This window comes from Microtus ochrogaster, chromosome 5, assembly GCF_000317375.1.
Source record: "Microtus ochrogaster isolate Prairie Vole_2 chromosome 5, MicOch1.0, whole genome shotgun sequence".
Lineage (NCBI taxonomy): Eukaryota > Metazoa > Chordata > Mammalia > Rodentia > Cricetidae > Microtus > Microtus ochrogaster.
This window is the reverse complement of record NC_022012.1, coordinates 83,879,168-83,892,740: the sequence shown is the minus strand read 5'-3', so window position 1 is coordinate 83,892,740 and position 13,573 is coordinate 83,879,168.

The window sequence follows — 13,573 nt, the reverse complement described above, 5'->3', positions numbered from 1 at the left end:
GACATGCTGGCACATGCCTGCAAGCCCCCTGACATGCTGGCACATGCCTGCAATCCCTAAATGAGGGTGGCAGGCTTGAAAGGATCCACAAGAGTCCATGATGAACCTAGATTACATCAGCGAGTTCCAGGCCAGCCTGAGCTACAGTGAAACACTAGACAGAAGGGAGGGAGAAAAAGAGAGAGGGAGGAATGGGCATCACTGGCTCAAGTTCTAGAGTTATCTCCCCTGGTTTCATCTTTTTCAATTCATAAACACATCTTCATCTTCTACTAATTTATGGAACTTAACATGTTTTAATCACTTATTTTAATCCAAGTAAAAGTGTCATCTAAGGTTGATGATTTCCTGATTTCACCTCTGACCATGCTGAATTGCTGCCTCCATTCGTACTCATTTCTAAACACCATGATTTCAGTTTTGACTTTTCTCTGATTTAAAAAAACAAAAAATGAAGTGTGTGTGAACAGATAAGCCGTTTTATATAGTTGCTGGAAAACAGGTTCTGGATGGCTTCTGCTTTTGATTATTTTGTTTTTGTGTTCTTATACCTGGCCAGTGCATATAAATGTTCAGTGGATGTTGGGAAGATGGGTCTAGTCTGCAATGTGTCGATTTCACTACATATCTATTAAATAAATCTTTAAGAAATTCAGATTGTCTGTATTCTTTTTGTTTATATGTCAGTCAAAGACAAAGAACCAAGAATAAGCAACAGTGATCATTAATGGAAGACTCCTACAAGGACCTCTAGTCAGCACTACAAAGTCCAGCCTGACTGGAGGAAATGGCATCCGCCTCTCTTCTGCATTTAGAACCGATTTGCTTGGCCATGTCCTAAGCAAATGTTCTCTTCAGCTTTCTGGAGCACACTATACAGGAAGTTTCTCTCTCTCTCTCTCTCTCTCTCTCTCTCTCTCTCTCTCTCTCTCTGAGTGAGAAGATTGCAAAGCTTTTTGGGGGGAAACTTCAATACTAAATGCAGAGATGTGCCCCCCCAGAGTTCATGCTCTGGATATTGGAAGCATGGTCCCTAATGAAGCAATGTTGGAGGTGAGGCTTTGTTGGCATCCAGTTTGGTTTAGGTTTGAAGTGCTGGGTATTGAACCCAAGGTCTGTGCGTGCTAGGCTCCACCACTGAGCTATGCAGCCAGCCTAAACTGGAATCTCATAGGAAGTGTTTGGGTCATGAGGGCTCCACCTTCAGGATTGTGTTTATTACAGGGTTGTCCATCCTCTCTCCCAAGCTCAGTGCTATTGTGTTTCACCATGAAACAACCCAGCACAAAGGCCCTCACCAGAAGCTCACACCTTGAGACTGAGTCTCCAAGAGTAAATGCCAATAAATTTCCACTTGTCATAGTAACCCAGTCTGTGACATTCTGTTACAGAAAAAAAGCACTAAGATATTATGCTTGTGACATGATTAATAAATACTCACAAATGATGATAGGAATGTACTTAGCTCCACAGTAGAAAAAGGTGAGTGACCTGCAGTAGCATGCAGGGGTGTTTCTGGTTCTCCTAGAACATGGGTCTGCATATTCCTCGATGGAAATGGGCATGGCAGCTTTTCAAGTTAACGGCCATGTTCATCTCCTCCACAGGTGAGATCCTTCCATCTCACTAGACTGCAGATGATGAGGGAGAACATGGTGTGGCTATGAGGAGCACTGTTTTTATTACAATGTTTCTGACAGCATGCTTCCTTGAAGTCAGAGTACTGAGCAGCTGAGTGATGCTGCCACTGTGGCACCAGACTGTGTAGGCACAGAGGGGTTGATAAGAAAGGGGTGTCCCAAAATGCCTAGGCTCCCCCAAAGCCAGTGGGCGGTCCTTGGACTTCCCACAGGTCAGGGAACCCTGATTGCTCTTCAAGCTGATGAGGGAGAGGGACTTGATCAGGGGAGGGGGAGGGAAATGGGAGGCGGTGGCGGGGAGGAGGCAGAAATCCTTAATTAAATAAATAAATTTAAAAAAAGAATTAAAAAGAAAAAGAAAAAGAAAGAAAGAGGTGTCCCGGGAAAGGGCTAGTGTGCAGGCAGAAAGAAGAAATGATGTCCTCCTTCAAGTCACATCTCATCCCAGAAGCCTTAGCAGCTCCTGTCCTAAGAAATGGCCCAAGGAGAACAAGGAATCTAAGCAATGTTTCCCTCTTCCCAATCAAATCTTATATGTGGGGCTCAAGGAGGAGATTATACACAGGATAATAAAGGTTAAAATATCATCAGAGAGGCTGTTGCAGAGAACCAGGGTTGGATTCCCAGCACCCACATGTGATGGAGGAAGGTCATTGGTTAATTAAATAAAGAAGCTGCTTGCCCTGATAGGTTAAAACATAGGTGGGAGGAGTAAACAGAACAGAATGCTGGGAGGAAGAGGAAGTGAGCTCAAAGACACCATCCTCCCCTCTCCCAGGCAGACACACGCGATGAAGCTCTGACCCAGGATGGACGTAGGCTAGAATCTTCCCGGTAAGACCGGTGCTCACAGATTATTAGAGATGGGTTGATCGGGATATCAGAATTAGCCAGTAAGGGCTAGAGCTAAAGGGCCAAGCAGTGTTTAAATGAATACAATTTGTGTGTTGTTATTTCGGGGCATTAGCTAGCAGGTGGCCTGGGGTGCTGGGGACGCAGCCCCGCCGCTCATATTACTACACACATGCCAGCTCACAAGCATCTGTAACTGCAGTTCCAGGAGATCTGACGCCCTCTTCTGGCTTCTGCAGGCACTGGGCACAAATGTGATACACATACACATAAAATAATAAATGGACCTTTAATATATAATATCATCAAAATGGAAATGAATGCAAGGTTCCTTCATAATATAGACCAAAGGTTTTTAAAAATTGCAGGCATATGATGAGAAAGATCAGAATGCTATCACATCCAGGACGGGATTTGTGAAAGCCTTCCAGTTGTAGGGTGATCCCAAAGTCAAAACCGCTTGCCCCTAGCACTGGGAAGCTGGTTTTCCCTCTTCTTTATTGATTCCACCCTTCGGTGTGTGTTGCACTATCTCTGGTTTGAAAGTTAAAGAAACAAGCTCATGACTCTCATAGATGTGACCATAGAGCCATAAAATGCAACGCAATAAAAGAGTACAGACCTTGAGCCAGGGATGAGACTATGTGGACTGCAAGACCAAACAATGGTTCTGGCCCTTGTGGAATAATCAGCCCTCTCTGGATTACAGAGTACTCTACAGAGTGTGAAGTGGGACCATGAGGGTCCAAGGCCTCAGCAGGACAGCCACAGGAAGCTGAACTCTAATGATGGTCCATATAGAGCAAGGCGGTAAAGACCCAAGCTCAGGCTGCAGAGATGGCTCTGTCAGTAGCATGTTCACCTTGCACTTGAACCTACCTCTCTTTGATCTCAGAAACCACTTTTCAAAGAAAAAGGCCCAGCATGATGGTATGTTTGTTAACTAAGGTTTTTTGTCCTGCCTGGTGCTGCAGTTGTTAAGTCCCAAAGAAATCACACAGAGTCTACATTAGTTATAAACTGATTGGCCCATTAGCTCAGGCTTCTTATTAACTCATAACTTATATTAGCCCATTATTCTTGTCTATGTTAGCCACGTGGCTTGGTTCCTTTTTCAGCGAGGCAGTCACATCTTATTTGCTCTGTGTCTGGGTCACGACTGCAGAAAAAGCTTTTCTCTTCCCAGAATTCTCCTGTTCTCATCACCCTGCCTCTACTTCCTGCATGATTGCCCTGCCTATACTTCCTGCCTGGCTACTGGCCAATCAGCATTTATTTAAAATATAAGTGACAGAGTACAGACCATTGCCCCACGGCACACATTTCTAAGCCCAGCACTGGGGAGATGGTGACATCACAAATAACCCAGTCAGTCTACTTAGCAAGCTCTGGGTCAGTGCAAAAACTTATAAAAACTAAACATGGCCCTGAAGAATGACATTGTGAACCCTAGATTGATGCCTGCCCTCCACACACATGCACACACATACAGACACCCTCAAACATGTGAACATAAAACATACCAGAACAACTGCTTTTGCTGTAACATACCTGCGTGAACTGTGTCATCCAGAACCCTCAGAGTGATCCACATCTGCTGAAAGAAAGAACAATTGTAGAGCCCTCAGCTCGGAAACGTGAGACTCCCAAGAAACCGCCTGAAGTAACAACAGCTTGACCCTGAAAGATGAATCCTGCTGCCTGTGGGGCTTGAGTCCTTGGAGAAAGTCCCTCTGTGCCCTTGCGTCCTGGTGAGACCCAGTGAGGATCGGCGATGTCTGTGACTATAAGACAACAAATGTCTATCATTTAAATCACTGCGTTTGTGCTCGTCTGCTAAAATGTAAGTAGGACACACACAGCATCTCACTATGAAGGTGGAGAGACAAATGAGAAAACACAGGCCACTGTAGTGCCTGACTGTGAACGCCAGCATAGATAAAGGGGTTCCAAGACTCAGAGGGGTCATTGGAAGAGAACAGGAAAAGCCCAATGACATGACAGTTACAGGGAAGCAATGTAGGAACAGCATCCTGGTCTCTGGGAAATATCCTGGACTCTATCTTCTTGTATCTCTCTTTAACCCTTTCCTCTCCCTCTGTCTTCCTTCTCCATCCCCCAAGAGTTAGACTATCCCCTAGAAATGGCCCAGACTCTTTCAGATAACTCTGACTCTTTTTCTTGTTCTTCCTCCTGTTCTCTCTCTCTCTCTCTCTCTCTCTCTCTCTCTCTCTCTCTCTTTTCCTCTTCTCTCTCGGATGAGTGGAACTCTGTATGACAAGGCGTAGTAAAGGTATCATCAAAGATGAGTTCTAGATCAGTTTTGGAACTCCCTAGAGAAGGATGTATGCTTAGGAGCATCCCGACCCTGGGCTGCCGTCTTTCCCAAACATGCTTCTTATTTATAGCTCAAGAAAGAGCCACCATTATGCACCTTATGCACCGACAAGCAACCAACAAAGCTCAGGAGGAAAAGGGCTACTCATCAAGAGAGGATTGTGGGAAATAAGGAGACTTTGAAGTGATTAAGGTAGGAAAAGGTTTATGGCTCATCATGAAATATGGATGAAATCAGTTATCCCATATGGGATGAAAATGAAGTTGGCATTAGGACAGCTGAAGCAGAAGAGGAGATGTTCCCAGGAAGCCAGGGTGCCAGAGACTGAGTGGCTGGTCATATAGCCATGTAGGGCAACAGCAAGAGGCTCGTGGTGGTGCAGCAAGGTCAGCCGGCTTGGCCGAGCCTATGGGCACCGTGTGCTCACAGACGCTCCACCACCACAAGGCTTTTTTTTGGTTCTGGTTGCTCCTTGGCTATGCCGTGAATCCTGCTTCCATCATCTCATTTTGACCCCATCCCTGCTGCGATGATTATCGCAATTGTCAGTTTGACAGGATCTCAAGTCACTGAAGAAACAATGAAATGAATTGAGGTCTGAAGATCCACTGTAACCAGACGGCACCGTTCCCTGGACTGGGGTCCTGGGATGAAAAGAAATGGAGAAAGCAAGCTGAGCAGCAGCAGCAGCAGCATCCCTCTGCTTCATCACTGTGTGTGCAGTATGACCAGCTGCCTCCTCCTCCTGCTAGGACTCCCCACTGCCATGGACTGTAGCCAGTGAACTATGAACCAAGATAACCCTTCCTCCCGTGAGCTGCTTCTGTCTGGGTACTTTATCACAGGAAGAAGAACATAGATGCCTCCTCAAACCCCTCTGAAACATCCCAGGCTATAGGAGATAGCCTATCCCTGCACCGGGGAGCTCTTTAGGAGCTCTGACCAAGTCTTAGCCCTGAGACTGACGGCATGAAGCTGCAAGCATCTATTGCCTGACCCTTGACTAGTGCTAACTTTCCCACTATTGTCCCTGAACTCTTACCCACACCAGTCATCTCTGAAAATAGTAGAGACTGGAGGGGAAGACGCACAAGAGTCTTGTGGACCAGCCTCTCAGCCAGTGTTCTTAGGTACTTACTTTACAGGTGGCAAAAGATCTTCAGCGCCCCTGGGCCAGCCATGCCTGACTGAGTCCAGTTCCTGGAGGGCAGCAGCAAGGCTTGATTGCCTCTGAGAAGGAATAGGTTCAGAGTGCAACGTTTTAACGTCATCATAAACACCCCAACTGCTGCCACTAGCCACCTCCCAACTCTTAGTATAAGCCAGGCTGTGATAGTAAGCGACAGTGAACTCTAGCAGGTCCAAAGAGTCAGCAAAGTCCTCGAAATAAAGATCAAGTTCAAGAACTGAACCAGAGGTGTGAGTGTGCCCATCCTTGGCAGAGACTGCAGCCTGGACAGTCAGCCACAGGTCAGCAGAAGATGCTAGAAACATACTGAGTTAGGGCCTAAGAACATCGACTGGCAAGCCACCACACAAGACCCTTTGTGCCTTTGCCACCCCCACCCCCGAGTCTCCACCACCTCCAGGTACAGATGGAGTCTGAAGGGAAGCAGGAGAAAGAGAAATTGTTTGCATGTCAGAATCCTTAAATCTCAAGTTGTGAGTGACGTTCAAGTAAAATATGGGGAGTAAGTCTGAGCCTGAGATTACCCATGAGACTTCTCGGGCTGGTACCCCAAGAGAAACAGCAAACTTTTCACCCAGATGCTCTAGATGGCAGTGAGTTGGCGCTCAGCACACAGAGATGTGTGGATTTGCAGGTCATTTCCTCAGCCATAAAAAAGCAATGTCCAACCTAGGGTCGTGGTTCAAAGCATTAGCTATGGTGATCTCAGTACGGACTCCCAGCTTGCAGTAATTTCTCAGTGTAAGAGGGCTGCCGTTATACACCAGGCATGGCATTGAAACCTCCTGTGCCCCTCTACCCATGATGAATCACTATTCCTTGACTCTCTCTGCCCTGCCAGGATGTCCTACCTTGCTTGTAAACTTGGACATTGCTAGTTCCTCTGTTACTGGAGTATGAGCAATATAAGAGAAAGATCTGAGCTTTGTCCATAATTTCAAAAATACACATTTGTGCAGAAGATTGTTGAGTCTCTATCCATAATTCTTTCTATAGAGAGTAGGTGTTCAATAAACAGTGACATTTTGCATTAAATTGAATATGTATCCAAAGCAGAGGGGCCAGCCAAATTGGGTCTCTTCATCCTTTTAAAATCTAGACAGTGTTATTAGGGGGTTTCAAACCCATCACCTACACAAGTATAAAAACCTCTGTCACAATTTCTAGGAAGTTCCAAAGATCACCTTCTCCTTTGCCTCCCTGAGTCTATGACCTTGAAAGCTTTTTCTGAGCTACTCTGGCTCTGGCTGGAGGTAAGGCTCTGTCACCTCACCATTGTTTACAAGAAATCCAGCCCATAAATCAGGAGCTGAGCTCAGAAGAACTGACCTATGAGGTCAGCGAAGAAGTCCAGGGAGACATCCCAGCTCGGCTCTCTACCATATATATCCTGCCACTTCTGAAAGGACCAGTCTGCACAGGACACACGAGACCAAGTTCTCAGCACAAGGAGATTTATTTGCCCCAGAGGGACAAAGGGCTGCATCTGAATAGAGAGGAGATAGAAACTGGCAAAGATCGGTTAGAAACCCTTTAGAAAAGGGAAAACCTATTTGGCTGGGTATGTTAATTAGGGCAGTCACAAGGGCCTTTTGCTTGCTGGACTTCAATACTTTGATATCTGGACCTTGGTGGTCAGTCTCAGGAGGGGGGAGTGGCCAAATAAGGGAGAGTAGGCCTTGGTGGCTAGCTTTCGGACTGTAATCTATGGTTTAGCAAAGAGGAGGAGGGTAAAAGGCAAAGCCTGTGGGCACTATGTTTGCCATGCTCAGGCCTGCTAAATCCCTTCCCCTGCTCAGCTCCACTCTCTCCCCAGCCCCGCCCCTACTAGCTCTGAATCCCTCTCTTTCTTCCAGGAACTTGCTCCTTTGGCACCTCCACAAATCAAAGCTCTCCGTATGCCCAGGGGCCTGGCCTTGTGAAAAGACTTCCCCTCTGAAGAAACTCAGACGCTGGGTTTTAAAACTATAAATTATGTAAACATCATCCTTAGTTACAACCCAGCCTCCACTCACAACCATGGCAGCGGGGGCCCTAAGGGTGTGTCCCTGTGGACCCTGGTCCTGGCAGCTGCCCTAGCAAATAGGCTCCTGTCTGTAGCATGAAGTGTGTCATGGCCCCTATGCGCTCCGTGTGTGCCACATGCAAGCCAGCCAGGTCGTCCCTGTGGTGAAATCTTGTCGGCCCCTAAATCCGTTCCTGAAAGTCTCTCTAGTTTCCCTCCTCAGTGAACAGTTGATGTGAATGAAGCCATGTCTGTTGGTTTCCTAAAGCCTTCCTTTTGTGCTGGATGTAAAATTGTTTCTAGATTGTTCTCTGGCTTTCATGTGCATACGTATACACATGAACACTTGGACACGCACAAATCTGGGTGTCTGATTTGAAACCTGACAGCTATAGAAAATAGATTACTTTGGGAATATGGGCAATGGGACCTGTTGTGATGGTTCAACAAGACGGTACAGCTCTTGCAGAGGACCTGAGTTCAAATCCTAGCACCCACATGGGGGCGCTCATGACCTCCTGTAACTCCAGCTCCAGAGAGATCCATCACCTCTGTCTCCACAGGCACCTGCACTGGTGTGCACATACCCTCACACATAAACATAATTAAAAAATAAAGTAAATCTTTTTAAACAAAGATTATAGTCCTGACCAGCAGTGGGTGTAGGATGGTGTGGTGCATTAGTTTGGATGCTCAGGTGACTGGGGCTGGCAATGCTTCCAGTTTCTCTTCAACATTCTTTGGCTTCAGCTCCTCAGAGCTCCCACCACCGAAGACAAACGGCCTTCTTCCCTTCACAGAAATTCAGCTCTGGCTGATTTCCTTCAGTCCATTCTTCCAAAGACCAAGTCAGCTTAACCAATGCAAGAGCTGTGACAACAGTATGTGCTCTTGTGTAAGTCTAGACCCGCTGTGAACACAGACAAGGACACCGAAATACGGCACCTGTAAGTCATACAGCCCTTAAATGCCTAGTTTATCATTTCAGTTATATTGCCAAATTGTCAGAAAAATAAACCTAAGTGGCAAATGCTAAATACCATAGCTTTTGACCCAAACACAAGTTTTATTTAATGATACTATGAGAATAGCATGGAATCGGTTATGGTTATTGTTATACAGGCAACATAAATTCAAATTCTCATTTTATTTCTTTCTAGCTGAGGACTTAAATTACTTAACTTTCCTGAGCCTCTGAGCAAAGAATGCCTACCTGGAAAGACCCTTGAGAACACTAAGGAAGGTGTTTACATGAACGTGCGTAGGGGAGTGACTCCCTCCCAAAACGCTCAAGTGCTGTGTAATGCCTACCTGGAAAGGCCCTTGAGAACACTAAGGAAGGTGATTACATGAACGTGCGTAGGGGAGTGACTCCCTCCAAGAACGCTCAAGTGCTGTGTGCTTATAAAACAGCATGGAGATTACTCAAGAAACTAAAAATCAACCTTCATATGACCCAGCTACGCCTGGGTGTTACCCAGAGGACTCCGCCTACGTCCCTCATCGGGGTTTACCGCAGCTCTACTTCCAGGCGCTAGATCGGAAACTGCAGTTTGTCAGGTTAAATTAGAAAGACAAACCTTGTATTTTTTCCTCGTTTGTGGATCGTAGATCTGTATAGATAGATGAACTCATTCACGCACACATGACATATGATGTGGAGTAGGCTAACAGACAGAGGAAAGGGAAGGAAAGGGGAGCCCAGGGAGGCATGGGGGCAGTCTGTTCAGAGTGCATCGTATGCCCGCATGAAAACGTCTTTCTGACATTGGTACTCGGAACAATGTACATGTGCCAGTCTTCTCAAGTTTTTTTCTGCTGTTCCCAGGAATATTATTGTCTTATTAGGAAGCTAGTAGTCTCCATAAGCTTTACACCACGAGGCCCTTTCTCATGTGGTAAACACTCTCAGAATATCTTTGTTCATTTGGAATGTGAATGGTTAATGTCTCACAAACCAGACAGTGTTCCCCTTTACTTGTCTGGAACCTGAAGGTAAAGTAGAGGAACCAAGACTTAGCCCGTGCCCCTATGACTGACTGCCACCTTCCTCCAGAGCTATGGGCAGAATTCTTCATGCTTATATGGTCCCCATGTCTGCAACTCTCAAAGCATTTTTTTTTTCAGAGATTAAATCGGGACTTTCATACGACCCTGGTTAATAAATGTCAAGTCTTCTATGTGGACGCTCAGAATATCCTTTTGAGGAAGGTGCCTGACAGCCTTATCTTGCACACAAATAAACTGAGGCATGGAGGGATAAATCAGGATTGCTGCCGAGGCTCCACTCCTTATGTGCACAGTTTCTCGTGAAGACCGGGGATTCACAGGAACACAGGTAGTACGTGCAGGGATTCCCAGGGGCACAACTGAGGTTCTTGGAGACTGCACCTACTAGTTCCACTATTCACCTAACATGGGCGTGCATGAGTGTAAGAGGGAGGGTTCTGAGGCAAGGATTGCCTTAATTGGATGAAACATCTGTGTCGATGAGATCAGTTCATGCAGACAAGCCAGAGCATCAAAGGTGTGCAATATGGCATCCAATATGAGTCTGCAAGCTTCTTGCCTGAGATCAAGTCCCCACGGCCACAATAAGCCCCTGTGTAAGAGGCAAGAGGATCTGGGGGCAAAGAGAGGTTGAGAGATGGCTCTGTACCCAGGAGAAGGCAGAGAACACTTGCCAGCATCTGAAGAAGAGCCCTCCAGCCTGCCAGCTTCGCATGGTGTGACTGACTGGGAGGAGAGATGCTAGGACTAGGAAAATGGTCAGCTGCCTTCTTGGAGGCAGTTCCTAACACCCATACCAACTGAATAACAACCTCACAACCCCCTGTGACTATGGCAGCTAGGGAGCTGATGACCTCTGCTGGTCTCCTCAGGAGCCTACACATAAGCACGCGCTCGCCCTCCACAACACACACACACACATACACACACACACACACAACTAAAATAAATACTTTAGGTGAGATGGTTTACCACAACCCACTCCACCCCCAAGCTCACACCTGCCCCTGGGGACCCTGGGGTCTGCCATCCTTCTGTTTTTGGTTTTCTTGGACGAAAATCTTCCACCTATTTCTCCTCCTAATCTGAAAATGTCAGTAGTTGACAGTATCAGTCACTAGACAGTCCGTGTCTAACATGCTATGGTTTTGGAGGCTCTGTCCCAGGAGAGCACTCCTAACACGGAGTGACTTTTCTATCTTGTGTAGCTCTGGGTCAGCTTGGCCCACAGAGAAAGCTCACACGAGACTCGACATACAGAAAAGAAGCAGCGGCCATTCTCTCTGTGCTCTGAAGGCTGGCGAGAGTACATGGCACCGAGGAGCTGTCACTACAAGTCCCTCAGCCCCTGCTGGTGTTCTCTGCCTCAGCTCCTCCACCCACACACATGCGATCACTCAGTTCTGCATGGGAACCCCTAAGCTGAGCTTGCAGGTAGGACACACAGGACACCACTGAGCCCCAGGAACTCCCATTGTCCACACCCCACTCAGCCGACCTGCCCCATTATTGCAGTATGTAATCACTTTTTTAAAAAGAAAAGTTATTGCATTTTCATCTATTCAGTGTGTGTGTGTGTAAGATGACAGGGAGGATAGGGAAGAAAAACGGGAATATGTATGTCAAGGCATGCACGTGGAAGCCAGAGGACAAGCTCGGGTGTCAGCGTGTGTTGTTGCTCACCCCTGTTCGAGCTAAGCTCCCTGACCTGAGAGGTGCTATGGATTCTCCTGCCTCTGCCTCCCATCTCTTCTCTGGAGTGCAAGGATGGCAGCTGCATGCTACAGAGGATTCTGAGGATCTCATCCGGGTCCTCACACTTGCACAGCAACTGCTTTCTCCGTGGAGTTAGCGCCCCAGCCTGACAAGCTCATCTCTTCAGACCACGCTGTCGGCTTCTTCTGCAAGCCCAGACCTCTGCCATCTTCTACTGGAAGCATCCAGAACTCTGCTTCAGCTGCTCTCTCATAGTGAACCAGAAGTAATCATGTAAAACCTACAGAGCAGAAACAGGGCAGGTATGGGAGTCAGGAAGCTGAGGAAAAATTTTTACCACAGCAAATGTATCAGAGGAACGGGGCCACAGCCAAGTGACATCTTTTTATGATGGAAAAAATAAATGACCTAAAATAATGACCAGGGTGATTTTACAGCTTTAAAAAAAAGGAAAAGTGCCCAAGTCATAAACAGAAAAGATGAAGGAGAAAGAAAATATGGATTCCCTAGAGATGAGAAACCACAAAGGTCACAACTGGATTGCTGGTGGAGTCAGCTGGTCAGAAAGAATGGCTCTATTGTGGGTCTAACAGACAGTTGACCAGGACCCCAAAGCCAGGGAATCAGCACAGGGGATGGTGAACCCACTGTCAGTATCCACAAACCCAGTGGAGTGGTAATCCAGAAAGGAGTGCCAAGATTGTTGAGCTTCATAAGGAGCAGAGCGTGGCCCATCAGCGTGGCGGGGCACACCTGTAATGCCAGCCCTTACCGAGCATGGCTGTCTGGGCATGGTATGAACACCTGTAATCCCAGAACTCACAGGAGCAGAGGCAGTAGGATCAGGGCTTCCTTGTCACCATGGCTACATGGTAAGTTTGAGGATGCTGTCTCTAAAACCAAAACAAGGGAAAGGAAAGGAGAAAGGAAAAGGGGAGCTGAGGGGGCTGGAGAGATGGCTCAGTGGTTAAGAGCATTGCCTGCTCTTCCAAAGGTCCTGAGTTCAATTCCCAGCAACCACATGGTGGCTCACAACCATCTGTAAAGAGGTCTGGCGCCCTCTTCTGGCCTTCAGGCATACACACAGAATATTGTATACATAATAAATAAATAAATAAATAAATAAATAAATAAATAAATAAATAAATAAATAAATATTTTTTTTAAAAAAAAAGGAGAGCTGAGGCTGTGACTCATAAGCTAGAGTGTTTGCCCAACATGCACAGAGCCCTGGTTTTAATAACCAACCCAGCATAAAACCAGGTTAGTGGCCACATCTGTAACCCCAGCACTCAGGAAGTGGCGGCAGGAGGATGAGATTCAAAGTCGCCCTTGACTAACAGAGAGATCAAGATCAGATTGGACTACAGGAGACTCTTTCTCCAAAAAACAAACATGGACCAATGAGATGATTCAGTGGGTAAAGATGCTTGCCATGCAGTCCTGAATCCAATCCCCAGAGCACACATGGTATAAGGAGAAAAAACACTCACATGTATACACACACACACACACACACACACACACACACACACACGTAAAAAACACACACACTAAAATTTTTAAAAATTAGATGCAGGAAAAGGCAGCCTAGAGCCCTGTCTGTATGGATATCCTTCCAAAGCCTGGTGAACTCACTTGCTAAGAAGCCGATGGCACAGACCCAGGGCTCTGCCTTTGATTAGGTCTCTGGGGAATGAGAGGCTGCAATGTTCCAAGAATAAGATGGGGTCCTGCACCCTGCTTACATCCTCACTACCAGGAACAGAAGCACATGCTCTGAAACAGTAACATTTGCAGCAGACCCAGAAATGAAAAAAAAA